General features: G+C 51.0%; 1 protein-coding gene and 1 long non-coding RNA gene across 2 annotated transcripts in view; both read right to left on the bottom strand.

Moving 5' to 3' along the window:
- The window catches only part of LOC144954252 (C-terminal-binding protein 2-like), a 40,117-nt gene extending 32,907 nt beyond the window's left edge, over nt 1-7,210 (bottom strand). Inside the window, exon 1 of the mRNA XM_078884790.1 lies at nt 7,190-7,210. The gene's annotated coding sequence lies outside the window, so the exon portion shown is untranslated. The remainder of the gene's footprint in view (nt 1-7,189) is intronic.
- A 10,516-nt stretch (nt 7,211-17,726) lies between these two features.
- The window catches only part of LOC144954253 (uncharacterized), a 12,727-nt gene continuing 11,198 nt past the window's right edge, over nt 17,727-19,255 (bottom strand). Inside the window, exon 3 of the long non-coding RNA XR_013641114.1 lies at nt 17,727-17,754. This is a non-coding gene — a long non-coding RNA (uncharacterized LOC144954253). The remainder of the gene's footprint in view (nt 17,755-19,255) is intronic.

Here is a 19,255-nt window from a genome sequence, read left to right as displayed (position 1 = left end):
CTCACCCACTCACTCACTCAGCCACTCGCTCAGCCACTCACTCACTCAGCCACTCGCTCAGCCACTCACTCAGCCACTCGCTCAGCCACTCGCTCACTCACTCAGCTACTCACTCAGTCACTCACTCAACCCCTCACTCACTCAGCCACTCACCCACTCACTCAGCCACTCGCTCACTCACTCAGCCACTCGCTCAGCCACTCACCCACTCACTCAGCCACTCGCTCACTCACTCAGCCACTCACTCAGTCACTCACTCACCCCCTCACTCACTCAGCCACTCGCTCACTCAGCCACTCGCTCACTCACTCAGCCACTCGCTCACTCGCTCAGCCACTCACTCAGCCACTCACCCACTCACTCAGCCACTCGCTCACTCACCTACTCACTCAGTCACTCAGCCACTCACTCAGCCACTCACTCAGCCACTCACTCACTCACTCAGCCACTCACTCACTCACCTACTCACTCAGCCATTCACTCAGTCACTCACTCAGTCACTCACTCACTCACCTACTCACCCATTCACTCGCTCATTCACTCACCCATGCACAAAGACAAAGATCCCCTGTGTAGCCTCTAACAGGCTGTAGGGGCAAGTGCTGTTAGTAGCAGCAGCAGCAGCAGCGCCTATGAAGGCTACCGGCACTGTGGCTACACACACAGAGGGGGGGGGTGGGTGGCCAGCACCACCACGCCCGGCCGCCTTTGTCTCTCCCCACTTGCACCAGGTACTCATTTGAGGCTGAGCCGACCTAGGGGAGGGGACCCTAGCACCCGTTTCAGATAATCGCTATCACCACTGATGCTGGTGGTAGTGGTGGTGGTGTTAGTGCTGGTGGTAGTGGTGGTGGTGTTAGTGTTGGTGGTAGTGGTGGTGGTGTTAGTGTTGGTGGTAGTGGTGGTGTCAGTGGTGTCAGTGGTGTTGGTGGTGTTGGTGGTGGTGTTGGTGGTGTTAGTGGTGGTGTTAGTGTTGGTGGTAGTGGTGGTGTCAGTGGTGTTAGTGGTGGTGTTGGTGGTGGTGTTGGTGGTGTTAGTGGTGGTGGTGGTGGTGTTGGTGGTGTTAGTGGTGGTGTTAGTGTTGGTGGTAGTGGTGGTGTCAGTGGTGTTAGTGGTGGTGTTGGTGGTGGTGTTGGTGGTGTTAGTGGTGGTGGTAGTGGTGGTGGTGGTGTCAGTGGTGTTAGTGGTGGTGTTGGTGGTGGTGTTGGTGGTGGTGTTGGTGTTAGTGGTGGTGTTAGTGGTGGTGTTGGTGGTGGTGTTGGTGGTAGTGGTGGTAGTGGTGGTGGTGGTGGTGTTAGTGTTGGTGGTAGTGGTGGTGGTGGTGTTGGTGGTGTTAGTGGTGGTGTTGGTGGTGGTGTTGGTGGTGGTGTTGGTGGTGGTGTTGGTGGTGTTGGTGGTGGTGTTGGTGGTGGTGTTAGTGGTGGTGTTGGTGGTGGTGTTGGTGGTGGTAGTGGTGATGGTGGTGGTATTAGTGGTGGTGGTAGTGGTGGTGGTAGTGGTGGTGTCAGTGGTGTTAGTGGTGTTGGTGGTGGTGTTGGTGGTGTTAGTGGTGTTGGTGGTGGTGTTGGTGGTGGTGGTGTCAGTGGTGTTAGTGGTGGTGTTGGTGGTGGTGTTGGTGGTGTTAGTGGTGGTGTTAGTGTTGGTGTTAGTGGTGGTGTTGGTGGTGGTGTTGGTGGTGTTAGTGGTGGTGTTAGTGTTGGTGGTAGTGGTGGTGTTGGTGGTGGTAGTGGTGATGGTGGTGGTATTAGTGGTGATGTTGGTGGTGGTGATGTTATTGTTGTTGATGGTGGTGATGTTGTTGTTGTTGGTGGTGGTGATGTTATTGTTGTTGTTGATGGTGGTGATGTTGTTGTTGTTGGTGGTGGTGATGTTATTGTTGTTGGTGGTGGTGGTGATGTTATTGATGTTGGTGGTGGTGATGTTATTGTTGTTGTTGGTGGTGATGTTGTTGTTGTTGTTAGTGGTGGTGATGTTATTGTTGTTGGTGGTGGTGATGTTATTGTTGATGTTGTTGATGTTGTTGTTGGTGGTGGTGATGTTATTGTTGATGATGGTGGTGGTGATGTTATTGTTGATGTTGTTGTTGGTGGTGGTGATGTTATTGTTGTTGGTGGTGGTGATGTTATTGTTGTTGTTGGTGGTGGTGATGTTATTGTTGTTGTTGGTGGTGGTGATGTTATTGTTGTTGTTGGTGGTGGTGATGTTATTGTTGATGTTGTTGTTGGTGGTGGTGATGTTATTGTTGTTGGTGGTGGTGATGTTGTTGTTGGTGGTGGTGATGTTATTGTTGATGATGTTGTTGATGTTGTTGTTGGTGGTGGTGATGTTATTGTTGATGATGGTGGTGTTGATGTTGATGATGGTGGTGGTGATGTTATTGTTGATGTTATTGTTGTTGGTGGTGATGTTATTGTTGTTGGTGGTGATGTTATTGTTGATGATGTTGTTGATGTTGTTGTTGGTGGTGGTGATGTTATTGTTGATGATGGTGGTGGTGATGTTATTGTTGATGTTATTGTTGTTGGTGGTGATGTTATTGTTGTTGGTGGTGATGTTATTGTTGATGATGTTGTTGATGTTGTTGTTGGTGGTGATGATGTTATTGTTGATGTTGTTGATGTTGCTGTTGGTGGTGGTGATGTTATTGTTGATGTTGGTGGTGGTGATGTTATTGTTGCTGTTGGTGGTGGTGATGTTATTGTTGTTGGTGGTGGTGGTGATGTTATTGTTGTTGGTGGTGATGTTGTTGTTGTTGGTGGTGGTGATGTTATTGTTGTTGTTGTTGGTGGTGGTGATGTTATTGTTGTTAGTGGTGATGTTGTTATTGTTGATGTTGTTGTTGGTGGTGGTGATGTTATTGTTGATGATGGTGGTGGTGATGTTATTGTTGTTGTTGGTGGTGGTGATGTTATTGTTGATGTTATTGTTGATGTTGTTGTTGGTGGTGGTGATGTTATTGTTGATGATGGTGGTGGTGATGTTATTGTTGATGTTATTGTTGTTGGTGGTGGTGGTGATGTTATTGTTGATGTTATTGTTGATGTTGTTGTTGGTGGTGGTGATGTTATTGTTGTTGGTGGTGATGTTATTGTTGATGTTGGTGGTGGTGATGTTATTGTTGATGTTATTGTTGATGTTGTTGTTGGTGGTGGTGATGTTATTGTTGTTGTTGGTGGTGGTGATGTTATTGTTGGTGTTGGTGGTGGTGATGTTATTGTTGTTAGTGGTGATGTTGTTATTGTTGATGTTATTGTTGATGTTGTTGTTGGTGGTGGTGATGTTATTGTTGGTGTTGGTGGTGGTGATGTTATTGTTGTTGTTGTTGGTGGTGGTGATGTTATTGTTGTTAGTGGTGATGTTGTTATTGTTGATGTTGTTGTTGGTGGTGGTGATGTTATTGTTGATGATGGTGGTGGTGATGTTATTGTTGATGTTATTGTTGTTGGTGGTGATGTTATTGTTGATGTTATTGTTGATGTTGTTGTTGGTGGTGGTGATGTTATTGTTGATGATGGTGGTGATGATGTTATTGTTGATGTTATTGTTGTTGGTGGTGATGTTATTGTTGATGTTGGTGGTGGTGATGTTATTGTTGATGATGGTGGTGGTGATGTTATTGTTGATGTTATTGTTGATGTTGTTGTTGGTGGTGGTGATGTTATTGTTGTTGTTGGTGGTGGTGATGTTATTGTTGGTGTTGGTGGTGGTGATGTTATTGTTGTTGTTGGTGGTGATGTTATTGTTGATGTTGGTGGTGGTGATGTTATTGTTGTTGTTGGTGGTGATGTTATTGTTGTTGTTGGTGGTGATGTTATTGTTGATGTTGGTGGTGATGTTATTGTTGATGTTGGTGGTGGTGATGTTATTGTTGGTGTTGGTGGTGGTGATGTTATTGTTGTTGTTGGTGGTGATGTTATTGTTGATGTTGGTGGTGGTGATGTTATTGTTGTTGTTGGTGGTGATGTTATTGTTGTTGTTGGTGGTGGTGATGTTATTGTTGTTGTTGGTGGTGGTGATGTTATTGTTGTTGTTGGTGGTGGTGATGTTATTGTTGTTGTTGGTGGTGGTGATGTTATTGTTGATGTTGGTGGTGGTGATGTTATTGTTGTTGTTGGTGGTGATGTTATTGTTGATGTTGGTGGTGGTGATGTTATTGTTGATGTTGGTGGTGGTGATGTTATTGTTGTTGGTGGTGATGTTATTGTTGTTGTTGGTGGTGATGTTATTGTTGATGTTGGTGGTGATGTTGTTGTTGTTGTTGTTGGTGGTGATGTTATTGTTGTTGTTGGTGGTGATGTTATTGTTGTTGTTGGTGGTGGTGATGTTATTGTTGTTGTTGGTGGTGATGTTATTGTTGTTGTTGGTGGTGATGTTATTGTTGTTGTTGGTGGTGGTGATGTTATTGTTGTTGTTGGTGGTGGTGATGTTATTGTTGTTGTTGGTGGTGGTGATGTTATTGTTGATGTTGTTGTTGGTGGTGGTGATGTTATTGTTGATGATGGTGGTGGTGATGTTATTGTTGTTGTTGGTGGTGGTGATGTTATTGTTGATGTTGGTGGTGATGTTATTGTTGTTGTTGGTGGTGGTGATGTTATTGTTGTTGTTGGTGGTGGTGATGTTATTGTTGTTGATGTTGGTGGTGATGTTATTGTTGTTGTTGGTGGTGGTGATGTTATTGTTGTTGTTGGTGGTGGTGATGTTATTGTTGTTGTTGGTGGTGGTGATGTTATTGTTGTTGTTGGTGGTGATGTTATTGTTGTTGTTGGTGGTGATGTTATTGTTGTTGTTGGTGGTGATGTTATTGTTGTTGTTGGTGGTGGTGATGTTATTGTTGATGTTGGTGGTGATGTTATTGTTGTTGTTGGTGGTGATGTTATTGTTGTTGTTGGTGATGATGTTATTGTTGTTGTTGGTGGTGATGTTATTGTTGTTGTTGGTGGTGATGTTATTGTTGTTGTTGGTGGTGGTGATGTTATTGTTGTTGTTGGTGGTGATGTTATTGTTGTTGTTGGTGGTGGTGATGTTATTGTTGTTGTTGGTGGTGATGTTATTGTTGTTGTTGGTGGTGGTGATGTTATTGTTGTTGTTGGTGGTGGTGATGTTATTGTTGTTGTTGGTGGTGGTGATGTTATTGTTGTTGTTGGTGGTGGTGATGTTATTGTTGTTGGTGGTGGTGATGTTATTGTTGTTGTTGTTGGTGGTGGTGATGTTATTGTTGTTAGTGGTGATGTTGTTATTGTTGATGTTGTTGTTGGTGGTGGTGATGTTATTGTTGATGATGGTGGTGTTGATGTTATTGTTGATGTTGTTGTTGGTGGTGGTGATGTTATTGTTGATGATGGTGGTGTTGATGTTATTGTTGATGTTGTTGTTGGTGGTGGTGATGTTATTGTTGATGATGGTGGTGGTGATGTTATTGTTGTTGGTGGTGATGTTATTGTTGTTGGTGGTGGTGATGTTATTGTTGATGATGTTGTTGATGTTGTTGTTGGTGGTGGTGATGTTATTGTTGATGATGGTGGTGTTGATGTTGATGATGGTGGTGGTGATGTTATTGTTGATGTTATTGTTGTTGGTGGTGATGTTATTGTTGTTGGTGGTGGTGATGTTATTGTTGATGATATTGTTGATGTTGTTGTTGGTGGTGGTGATGTTATTGTTGGTGGTGGTGATGTTATTGTTGATGATGGTGGTGGTGATGTTATTGTTGATGTTATTGTTGATGTTATTGTTGTTGGTGGTGATGTTATTGTTGTTGGTGGTGATGTTATTGTTGATGATGTTGTTGATGTTGTTGTTGGTGGTGGTGATGTTATTGTTGATGATGGTGGTGGTGATGTTATTGTTGATGTTGTTGATGTTGTTGTTGGTGGTGGTGATGTTATTGTTGATGATGGTGGTGATGATGTTATTGTTGATGTTGTTGATGTTGCTGTTGGTGGTGGTGATGTTATTGTTGATGTTGTTGATGTTGTTGTTGGTGGTGGTGATGTTATTGTTGATGATGGTGGTGGTGATGTTATTGTTGATGTTGTTGTTGGTGGTGGTGATGTTATTGTTGATGATGGTGGTGATGATGTTATTGTTGATGATGTTGTTGATGTTGTTGTTGGTGGTGGTGATGTTATTGTTGATGATGGTGGTGATGATGTTATTGTTGATGTTGTTGATGTTGTTGGTGGTGGTGGTTGTTGGTGGTGGCCGTGAGCGTGCTTCGAACTCGCGACACGGCGAGTGATCGACAGCGAGAAGAGCTCAGGGGGGAGGGAGGGAGGTGGGACGATGAGGAGGTGGAGGATGATAATGGGTGAGGTGGAGGTGGAGGATGATAATGGGTGAGGTGGAAGTGGAGGATGATAATGGGTGAGGTGGAGGATGATAATGGGTGAGGTGGAGGTGGAGGATGATGATGGGTGAGGTGGTGGATGATGAGGTGGAGGATGATAATGGGTGAGGTGGAGGATGATAATGGGTGAGGTGGTGGATGAGGTGGAGGATGACAATGGGTGAGAAGGTGGAGGATGACAATGGTGGTGGATGAGGTGGAGGATGATAATGGGTGAGGTGGAGGATGATAATGGGTGAGGTGGAGGATGATAATGGGTGAGGTGGTGGATGAGGTGGAGGATAATGGGTGAGGTGGAGGATAATGGGTGAGAAGGTGGAGGATGACAATGGTGGTGGATGAGGTGGAGGATGATGATGGGTGAGGTGGTGGACGAGGTGGAGGATGATAATGTCTGAGAAGGAGGAGCTCCAGCCCGCTATTGTTTAACCCGTCCACACCGTCGCATTTTTCGATTTAAAGCTTTCGTGACTGCAGGGATTCATCTTCATGGTTCTTTCGGTAAAGTCGTCACGTAGAATGGAACTAAAAACATAATAAAATAATAGAAAAAAATGTTATTATGTTTGCTTTTATTATTTTATTATTTCCATTCTACGTGACGACTTTACCGAAAGAACCAAGAAGATGAAACACTGTGGACAACATCGCGTCTCACAGCAAAACGCCTCTCAAATCGCGCGCCTGTGTGTGTATACACACACACACGCAGGCAGTAACATCATGATTGTTAACCTTGTCAACGTTAAACAAATCGGTTACATTCTCCCCACCCACCCCACCCCACCCCCCACTACAAAAATAAACATTTGCTAAGCTAACGAAGCAGCAGCTTTAACTTACCTCAAAGAAGCGCTCACTCGCGCGCGCACTGCAAACACGCCGCAGATTGTTGTCGCTAGGCCGCCGCGGGCCCCCCCTCCTTGCCTAGCTCGGCCTCGCGGGCCGTGGCGCGGGGTTCCCCCCCCACCCCACGCCGCCGCCCGTAGCCGTCCCCCGAAGAGACTCAGGGAAGAGAGGTGGGGGGGGGAGTAGGGGGAGGGGTGTAGGGGGTAAATTTGAGGCCTAGCAGCCTGCCTCCTTGCCTGAATTTCCCCCTACGATGGTGGGGGGTGGTGGGGGTATGGGGAGGTTTATTTGAGGCCTAGTAGCGGGAGGCGGGGGGACCACCAAGCCTGCCTCCTTGCCTGAATTTCTCCCTACGATGGTGGGGGGTGGTGGGGGTATGGGGAGGTTTATTTGAGGCCTAGTAGCGGGAGGCGGGGGGACCACCAAGCCTGCCTTCTTGCCTGAATTTCTCCCTGCGATGGTGGGGGGTGGTGGGGGTATGGGGGTGGGGGTATGGGGGGGTAGATTTGAGGCCTAGTAGCGGGTGGGGGAACCACCAAGCCTGCCTCCTTGCCTGAATTTCTCCCTACGATGGTGGAGGGTGGTGGGGGTATGGGGGGGGTATATTTGAGGCCTAGTAGCGGGAGGCGGGGGGTCCACCAAGCCCGTCTCCTTGCCTGAATTTCTCCCTACGATGGTGGGGGGTGGTGGGGGTATGGGGGGGTATATTTGAGGCCTAGTAGCGGGAGGCGGGGGGTCCACCGAGCCTGCCTCCTTGCCTGAAGATTTTTCCCCAAGAATGGTGGGGGTGGTGGGGGTATGGGGGGGGGGTAGATTTGAGGCCTAGTAGCGGGAGGCGGGGGGTCCACCAAGCCCGCCTCCTTGCCTGAATTTCTCCCTACGATGGTGGGGAGTGGTGGGGGTATGGGGAGGGGGTAGATTTGAGGCCTAGTAGCGGGAGGCGGGGGGACCACCAAGCCTGCCTTCTTGCCTGAAGATTTTTCCCCAAGAATGGTGGGGGGTGGGGTAGGGAGTAGATGAGGCCTAGCAGCGGGAGGCGGGGGGTCCACCAAGCCCGCCTCCTTGCCTGAATTTCTCCCTACGATGGTGGGGGTGGTGGGGGTATGGGGGGGGTAGATTTGAGGCCTAGTAGCGGGAGGCGGGGGGTCCACCAAGCCCGCCTCTTTGCCTGAATTTCTCCCTACGATGGTGGGGAGTGGTGGGGGTATGGGGGGGGGGTATATTTGAGGCCTAGTAACGGGAGGTGGGGTAACCACCAAGCCTGCCTCCTTGCCTGAATATTTCTTCCCACGGAGGTGGGGGGGGGTGTGAAGGGTGGAGGGGATGGATAGGAGAGGCGGAGGGTTCCCCTTGAGTAACGAGACAACAACAACAACAGTAGCAGCAGCAACAACAACCACCACCACCTCCTCCTCTTAAAAGAATAAACAAATGAGGAGCGAGGGGGACGCAAGGCGACTCCACTCTGGGGGGGAAGAGGAGCGCGCGGGTTTCTTAGGGTTCACCACTGCTGGCCGCTCTCCGGATGACGTGATTGCTAAGCTCCAGAGTGATTTCAACAAACTACAACATCAGCTAGTTGCTCTTAAACTAGTCCTAAATCCTGCCAAAACCAAGGTGCTATGCTTCTCACCAGGACTAAAGCGGGAAGTTATTTTCCCCAAATTACATTCCTTAAATAATGATCAAATAGAGCAAGTTAAGATCTATAAGTATCTTGGGATCATCCTGGATTCAAAACTGAATTTTGAAGATCACATTGATTATATTGGGAAAAAGACAAAAATTAAAATTGGTTTTCTATATCGACACAAGCACTGCTTCCCCCCTATGTTCCGTTTGGAATTGATTAAAGCTACCATACTGCCTCTACTTGATTACTGTGACATTGTTTATAAATCAGCCCCAAGTACTGTACTGAAGAAGCTTGACTCAATGTATCACTCGGCCTTAAGATTTGCATTGAACTGCCCATATAGGACTCACCACTGTGACCTCTACATTGGGTCAAACTTAACATCTCTGAATGTTCGACGGCTTGTGCACCAGATCTTATTTATTCATGATGTACTTGCAAAAGAATCTGCAGATTACCTGCTGGATCTCATCTCTGTTTCAAAGAACAAATTTGACCTAAGGTCTACACTCATTTACCAGCTTAATATTCCCTATTGCCGTACATATACTGGAGGAAGGGCCTTTGCTATTGATGCCCCCAGGGTCTGGAATGCTGTTGCCAATAAATTGAAACTTGAGTCACTACCTATGAGATCTTCACTCAAAACTGCTCTAGAGGAGTTGTACACCCCTAGCTGCCAGTGCTATTCAGTGACCTAAAATAAAATGTTTCGCTCCGGATGATCGCTACAAAGTATGACCTGTGTTTTGATTCAGTGTGCTGATCTTAGAGGTGGAGTGACTCATGCAGCCAGCTATGGCTGCAGGGTTTTGGTAGTACATGTTGTTTATGCCATTTATTGTGAAAATTCTGTCACAGTTCCTATGATTGCTTTTTCATTGCTTTCATGGCTTTATTTTGGTGATTTCGAAAAGTGTATTGGTTTAGCCATGTTTGTTTGTTGTAGTACAGAGTTAGACTGATGGCCTTAATTTAAGCTGTCTTGTGGTTGTTGTTGTTGTTGTTTGACTTGCATCCCACTGGGATTTTTGCACACAGCGTTGGTGTACGGTGTTTTTTCTGCAATATTTTGCTGTCTTTTCTTGGATTTTCTGTTTGCACTTAGTCACATATTCACTTTAAGATGTTTTCTTGTTCATGTTTTTGTTTTTTGTTTGTTGCGGTTGCACCCGATTCAAGAGCTGAATGGCTCACAGGGCTATACCTAATAAATGAACTTGAACTTGAACCACGCGCAGTGAGTTCACGCCGGGCCACTGGGGGGGAAGGAGGGGGAGGAGGTGGGGGGGGAGTGGGTGGGAGGTGGGTGGGGAGTGGGTGGGGGTTGCTTGGGGGGTGGGTGGGGGTGGGGGGTGGGGAGTGGGTGGGGGTTGCTTGGGGGAGTGGGTGGGAGGTGGGTGGGGAGTGGGTGGGGGTTGCTTGGGGGGGTGGGTGGGGGGTGGATGGGGGGGTGGGGAGTGGGTGGGGGGTGGGTGGGGAGTGGGTGGGGGTTGCTTGGGGGGTGGGTGGGGGTGGGGGGTGGGGAGTGGGTGGGGGGTGGGTGGGAGGTGGGTGGGGAGTGGGTGGGGGTTGCTTGGGGGGTGGGTGGGGGTGGGGGGTGGGGGGTGGGGAGTGGGTGGGGGGTGGGTGGGAGGTGGGTGGGGAGTGGGTGGGGGTTGCTTGGTGGGGTGGGTGGGGAGTGGATGGGGGTTGGGGAGTGGGTTGCGGGTGGGGAGTGGGTAGGGGGTGGGGAGTGGGTGGGAGGTGGGTGGGGAGTGGGTGGGGGTTGCTTGGGGGGGTGGGGGGTGGGTGGGGAGTGGGTGGGAGGTGGGTGGGTGGGGGGTGGATGGGGAGTGGGTGGGGAGTGGGTGGGGGGCGGGGAGTGGGTGGGAGGTGGGTGGGGAGTGGGTGGGGGTTGCTTGGGGGGGGTGGGTGGGGGTGGATAGGGGATGGAGGAGGTCCCTGGGGGAGTGGCTTGGGGGGGTGGGGGTGGGGGCTGGGGGAGGTGGGGGGGCTGGAGGTGGTTGGGGGAGTGGCTTGGGGGGGTGGGGGGTGGGGGCTGGGGGAGGTGGGGGGGCTGGAGGTCGCTGGGGGAGTGGCTTGGGGGGTGGGGGGTGGGGGCTGGGGGAGGTGGGGGGGCTGGAGGTGGTTGGGGGAGTGGCTTGGGGGGGTGGGGGGTGGGGGCTGGGCGAGGTGGGGGGGGGGGCTGGAGGTCCCTGGGGGAGTGGCTTGGGGGGTGGGGGGTGGGGGCTGGGGGAGGTGGGGAGGGGAGTGGCTTGGGGGGGTGGGGGCTGGGCGTGGTGGGGGGGGGGCTGGAGGTCGCTGGGGGAGTGGCTTGGGGGGTGGGGGGTGGGGGCTGGGCGAGGTGGGGGGGGGGGCTGGAGGTCCCTGGGGGAGTGGCTTGGGGGGTGGGGGGTGGGGGCTGGGGGAGGTGGGGAGGGGAGTGGCTTGAGGGGGTGGGGGGGTGGGGGCTGGGCGTGGTGGGGGGGGGGCTGGAGGTCGCTGGGGGAGTGGCTTGGGGGGGTGGGGGCTGGGGGAGGTGGTTGGAGGAGTGGCTTGAGGGGGTGGGGGGTGGGGGCTGGGGGGTGGGGGCTGGGGCAGGTGGGGGGGCTGGAGGTGGTTGGGGGAGTGGCTTGAGGGGGTGGGGGGTGGGGGCTGGGGGAGGTGGGGGGGCTGGAGGTGGTTGGGGGAGTGGCTTGGGGGGGTAGGGGGTGGGGGCTGGGGCAGGTGGGGGGGGGGGCTGGGTGCACGGATACCGTGCAGGTAGAATGAGAGTCCAGTTCCGTTTCGTTTGTTTTTTATTTTTAAATCCTTTATATTAAGTTCGCTCGCTTGCTTGTTTGCACGCTTACGACCGTGCAAATCTTTCGGTCGTTTTTTTATTTTTAAATCCTTTATATTAAGTTCACTTGCTTGCTTGCGCGCTTACGACCGTGCAAATCTTTCGATCGTTTTTTATTTAAATCCTTTATATTAAGTTCACTTGCTTGCTTGTGCGCTTACGACCGTGCAAATCTTTCGGTCGTTTTTTAACCCACTTCCCGTGATCCAATCGAGCTGACATTTTGCACACAGACTCGTTGTGCGTGACAATTGATGTTCGTGAATTTTTTTTTCTCTAAATTTACACTTTTTAGGACAAAAATATTATATTTAATGACCAATTGCTTAATGGTGCAATGCAATCATCTGACCCATAGGTGGCAGCCATCTCAAGCCAGAGGACGAAAGGACTCTAGCCGCCACGCATATAAAGGATTTAGAGTGAAAAACTTTGTTTTTACGGGTTATACTTATTATTTAAATCCTTTATATTAAGTTCGCTTGCTTGCTTGCGACCGTGCAAATGTTTCGGTCGTTTTTTAACCCACTTCCCGTGATCCAATCGAGCTGACATTTTGCACACAGACTCGTTGTGCGTGACAATTGATTTTCGTGAAAAGAAATTTGGAAAAATGTTACACTTTTTAGGAATTTTTTTAAAATATTTAATTACCAAATGCTTAATGGTGGCAGGCAATCATCTGACCCATAGGTGGCAGCCATCTCAAGCCAGAGGACGAGAGGACTCTAGCCGCCACGCATATAAAGGATTTATAGTGAAAAACTTTGTTTTTACGGGTTAATTGTTTCTAATAATCAAACTCATTCAATGTGTACGTGTGCACGTCTCTGCGTTGCGTTGTATTTGTGGCGGGTTGCATTCGCACTGCAGTTCCACTGGCTCCGCTATTAATGAGCTCAACACACACACAGCGGGAAACCCTTAACATGAACAGGATAACGACAGAGGGTGGTGAGCCACCGTCCATAAATGACGTCACGCGATTTGGGGCGATTTTTGACCCCCCCCCCTCGTCACATGACGTCACAAAAAGTCAGACCCCCCCCCCCCCTCGAATATGACGTCACAAAGCTCTGCCCCCCCCCCCCCCCCCGCAAAAAATATAAAACATGCTTCAAATCTCTTTAGACTATTGTCATTTCGATTTAAAGCTTTCGTGACTGCAGCAGGGATTCATCTTCTTGGTTCTTTCGGTAAAGTCATCACGTAGAAGGGAAGTAATAAAATAATAAAAATAAAACTTCATGAAATATTTTATTATGTTTTATTTTTATTACGTAGAATGGAAATAATAAAATAATAAAAATAAAACATAAAATAAAATATTGTATTATGTTTTAATGGAAATAATAAAATAATAAAAATAAAACATAATAAAATAAAATCTTTTATTATGTTTTATTTTTATTACGTAGAATGGAAATAATAAAATAATAAAAATAAAACATAATAAAATAAAATGCTATATTATTAAACATAATAAAATATTTTATTTTATTATGTGTTATTTTTATTGCTTTATTACTTCAATTCTACGTGACTTTACCCAAATAACCAAGTAGACTTATTGTCATCGCAGTGCGTATTTAATGTGGCGCTGCACTCTGATGTTGTAGGAGAAACATTTATTACAAAGTCCATTTAATGAAGTAGAACGTGTCGTCTATATTCATTTAAAATTGCGCATTTTGATGTGACGTCACATTTCTCAAACCCCGCCCCCCTCTCCCTCGTCACACATCGTCACAAATTTCTGACCCCGCCCCCCCCCCCCCCCCCCCATAGGTGCGTGACGTCATTTATGGATGACCCCATAACTGGACCAGGACAGTTCAACGCTCTGCCTGGTACGCTAGCGGAGAGCGGAGACCAGAGGTCGCAACCGGGCACCCGATACCCGTACCCTACCCCATACCCGTACCCTACCCCATACCCGTACCCTACCCCATACCCGTACCCTACCCCATACCCGTACCCTACCCTACCCCATACCCGTACCCTACCCCATACCCGTACCCTACCCTACCCCATACCCGTACCCTACCCCATACCCGTACCCTACCCCATACCCGTACCCTACCCCATACCCGTACCCTACCCCATACCCGTACCCTACCCGGTACCCGTACCCTACCCGGTACCCGTACCCTACCCGGTACCCGTACCCTACCAGATACCCGTACCCTACCCGGTACCCGTACCCTACCCCATACCCGTACCCTACCCGATACCCGTACCCTACCTGATACCCGTACCCTACCCGATACCCGTACCCTACCCTACCCCATACCCGTACCCTATCCGATACCGTACCCTACCTGATACCCGTACCCTACCCGATACCCGTACCCTACCCCATACCCGTACCCTACCCCATACCCGTACCCTACCCCATACCCGTACCCTACCCGATACCCGTACCCTACCCTACCCCATACCCGTACCCTACCCGATACCCGTACCCTACCCTACCCCATACTCGTACCCTACCCGATACCCGTACCCTACCCTACCCCATACCCGTACCCTACCCCATACCCGTACCCTACCCCGTACCCGTACCCTACCCCATACCCGTACCCTACCCCATACCCGTACCCTACCCCGTACCCGTACCCTACCCCATACCCGTACCCTACCCCGTACCCGTACCCTACCCCATACCCGTACCCTACCCCATACCCGTACCCTACCCGGTACCCGTACCCTACCCCATACCCGTACCCTACCCCATACCCGTACCCTACCCGGTACCCGTACCCTACCCCATACCCGTACCCTACCCGATACCCGTACCCTACCCGATACCCGTACCCTACCCGATACCCGTACCCTACCCGATACCCGTACCCTACCCGATACCCGTACCCTACCCGATACCCGTACCCTACCCCATACCCGTACCCTACCCGATACCCGTACCCTACCCCATACCCGTACCCTACCCCATACCCGTACCCTACCCCATACCCGTACCCTACCCGGTACCCGTACCCTACCCCATACCCGTACCCTACCCGATACCCGTACCCTACCCGATACCCGTACCCTACCCGATACCCGTACCCTACCCTACCCGATACCCATACCCTACCCGATACCCGTACCCTACCAGATACCCGTACCCTACCCGATACCCGTACCCTACCCGATACCCGTACCCTACCCGATACCCGTACCCTACCCCATACCCGTACCCTACCCTGTACCCGTACCCTACCCGATACCCGTACCCTACCCCATACCCGTACCCTACCCGGTACCCGTACCCTACCCGATACCCGTACCCTACCCGATACCCGTACCCTACCCGATACCCGTACCCTACCCGATACCCGTACCCTACCCGATACCCGTACCCTACCCGATACCCGTACCCTACCCCATACCCGTACCCTACCCGATACCCGTACCCTACCCCATACCCGTACCCTACCCGATACCCGTACCCTACCCGATACCCGTACCCTACCCGATACCCGTACCCTACCCCATACCCGTACCCTACCCGATACCCGTACCATACCCGATACCCGTACCCTAGCCGATACCCCTACCCTACCCGATACCCGTACCCTACCCGATACCCGTACCCTACCCGATACCCGTACCCTACCCCATACCCGGCTACCCGTACCCGGCCGGGTACAGGTACCCGTTTGCGACCCTGGTGCGGCCGGGTACGGGTACGGGTAGGCCGTGAGTCACTGGTGAGTCACCGTGATTGTCACTCATTTCCCAACGTCTTGTCTCTTCTCACAATTCAAGTTCCTAGAATCAACCCACCCGCGCCTGCAACATGGCTTCATCCCAGAGGTCGCAATCGGGTACCCGATACCCGTACCCTACCCGGTCGGGTACGGGTAGGGTACGGGTACGGCCGGGTACGGGTACGGGTACCCGTTTGCGACCCCGGTGCGGCCGGGTACGGGTACGGGTAAGGAATCAAAACCCGTTTGCGACCTCTGGCGGAGACCGCATCTACACTTCCACACCTCCTGTCTGTTCGTCTGCCTGCCTCTGCCCGTGTCTGCCTCCTCCGCGTGTCGGCGCGTCCGCGTTGACGGCGTCTCTGATCATCGCCGCTGTGATGGTAGCCGTGCCTGATGCCCAGCAGCTTCGAGGAGGAGTTCCGTGGCCGGGTGGTGTTGGTGGCGGTGCGAAACGTCGGCCGATGGGACGGCCCTCGAGCCTCGGCGAAGGGCGTCTCCACGAGTTCTGGACACGAGGTCGTTGCCATTGTGGTGTTGGTGGCGGTGCGAAACGTCGGCCGATGGGACGGCCCTCGAGCCTCGGCGAAGGGCGTCTCCACGAGTTCTGGACACGAGGTCGTTGCCATTGTGATCATCATCATCATCGTCATCAAAATCATCATCGTCATCAAAATCATCATCGTCATCAATATCATCATCGTCAAAATCATCATCGTCAAAATCATCATCATCACCATCATCACTATCATCATCACCATCATCACCATCATCATCACCATCATCACTATCATCATTATCACTATCATTATCACTATCATCATCATTAAAATCATCATCACCACCACCCTGATTATAATCATCATCATACGCACTGTGATCATCACCACTATCATCACCACCATCATCACCACTATCATCACCACCATCATCACCACCATCATCACCACTATCATCACCACCATCATCACCACCATCATCACCACTATCATCACCACCATCATCACCACCATCATCACCACTATCATCACCACCATCATCACCACCATCACCACCATCACCACCATCATCATCATCATCATCACCACCATCACCACCATCACCACCACCACCATCATCATCATCATCACCATCATCACCATCACCACCACCAACATCATCACTATCAACACCACCATCACCACCATCACCACCATCACCACCACCACCACCATCATCATCACCATCATCACCACCATCACCACCACAAACATCATGTCATGTCATCATCATCACTATCATCATCACTATCATCATTAAAATCATCACCACCACCCTGATCACAATCATCATCATACGCACTGTCATCATCATCACTATCATCATTATAATCATCACACACCCCACCCACCCCAGTCTTTTACTAATTGGCTGTTGTTGTTGTTGTTGTGTGGTGGGAGGTTTGACGACACAACATTCACGTTCACGCGGAACATTGCACCCGAGAGATGTCTCTGTGATGCATCGCGTTACTCACTGTGGCCAGCCTGAAGGCACCACCACCACCACCACCACCGCCACCACCACCACCACCACCGTCTTCATCGCCATCTTCATCGCCACCACTGCCACCACCACCACCACCACCTTCATCGCCGCCACCACCACCACCACCACCGCCTTCATCGCCACCACCACCGTCATCTTCACTGTCACCACCACCACCACCACCGCCACCACCGTCATCTTCACCGCCACCACCACCACCACCACCACCACCACCACCGCCACCACCACCACCGCCACCACCACCACCGCCACCACCACCACCGCCACCACCACCACCGCCACCACCACCATCGCCACCACCACCATCGCCACCACCACCATCGCCACCACCACCATCGCCACCACCATCACCTTGACCGCCACCACCACCACCACCGCCACCACCGCCACCACCACCACCACCACCACCACCACCGCCACCACCGCCACCACCACCATCGCCACCACCACCACCACCATCACCTTGACCACCACCACCGCCACCACCACCACCGCCACCACCACCACCGCCACCACCGCCACCACCATCACCTTGACCACCACCACCGCCACCACCACCACCGCCACCACCACCACCGCCACCACCGCCACCACCACCACCACCACCACCACCACCACCAACTCCACCACCTCGACGCTGACCCCGCCGTCCACCCGCGCCGTGAGAGGGCGACATCGGAGCGAGCCCCTCCACCTCCACGTGACCCTCCACGTGACCCTCCACCTCCACGTGACCCTCCACCTCCACGTGACCCTCCACCTCCACGTGACCCTCCACCTCCACGTGACCCTCCACCTCCACCCTCAGTGCAGCCACCTCCATGCGGCAGAACTCCACCTGAGCAGATTACCACACAAACACAGCAACAACAACAACACACACACACACACAGACACACACAGACACACACACAGACACACACACACACAGACACACACAGACACACACAGACACATACACACACAGACACACACACAGACACACACAGACACACACACACACACAGACACACACACACACACAGACACATACACACACAGACACACACACAGACACACAGACACATACACACACACAGACACACACACAGACACACACACACAGACACACACACAGACACACACACAGACACACACACAGACACACACACAGATACACACACAGACACACACACACAGACACACACACACAGACACACACACAGACACACACAGAGACACACACAGACACACACACACACAGACACACACACACAGATACACACACACACACACACAGACACACACACAGACACACACACACAGACACACACACACACACAGACACACACACACACAGACACATACACACACACAGATACACACACAGACACACAGACACATACACACACACAGACACACACACAGACACACACACACAGACACACACACAGACACACACACAGACACACACACAGACACACACACAGATACACACACAGACACACACACACAGACACACACACACAGACACACACACAGACACACACAGAGACACACACAGACACACACACACACAGACACACACACACACAGATACACACACACACACAGACACACACACAGACACACACAGACACACACACACACACAGACACACACACACACACAGACACATACACACACACAGACACACACACAGACACACAGACACATACACACACACAGACACACACACAGACACACACACACAGGCACACACACAGACAGGCACACACACAGACACACACACACAGACACACACACACACACAGACACACACACACAGACACAAACACACACACAGACACACACACAGACACACACACACAGACACACACACAGACACACACACAGACACACACACACACAGACACACACACAGACACACACACACAGACACACACACAGACACACACACACAGTCACACACAGACACACACACAGACACACACACACACACAGACACACACACAGACACACACACACAGACACACACACACACAGACACACAGACACACACACAGACACACACACAGACACACACACAGACACACACAGACACACACAGACACACACACAGACACACACACAGACACACACACACAGACACACACACACACACACACAGACACACAGACACACACACAGACACACACACAGACACACACACACACACACAGACACACACACAGACACACACACAGACACACACACAGACACACACACACACACACAGACACACAGACACACACACAGACACACACACAGACACACACACAGACACACACACAGACACACACACACAGACACACACACAC

Source organism: Lampetra fluviatilis, unplaced genomic scaffold, assembly GCF_964198595.1.
Source record: "Lampetra fluviatilis unplaced genomic scaffold, kcLamFluv1.1 SCAFFOLD_440, whole genome shotgun sequence".
NCBI classification, from domain to species: Eukaryota; Metazoa; Chordata; class Hyperoartia; order Petromyzontiformes; family Petromyzontidae; genus Lampetra; species Lampetra fluviatilis.
This window is presented reverse-complemented; position numbering and strand designations above follow the sequence as displayed.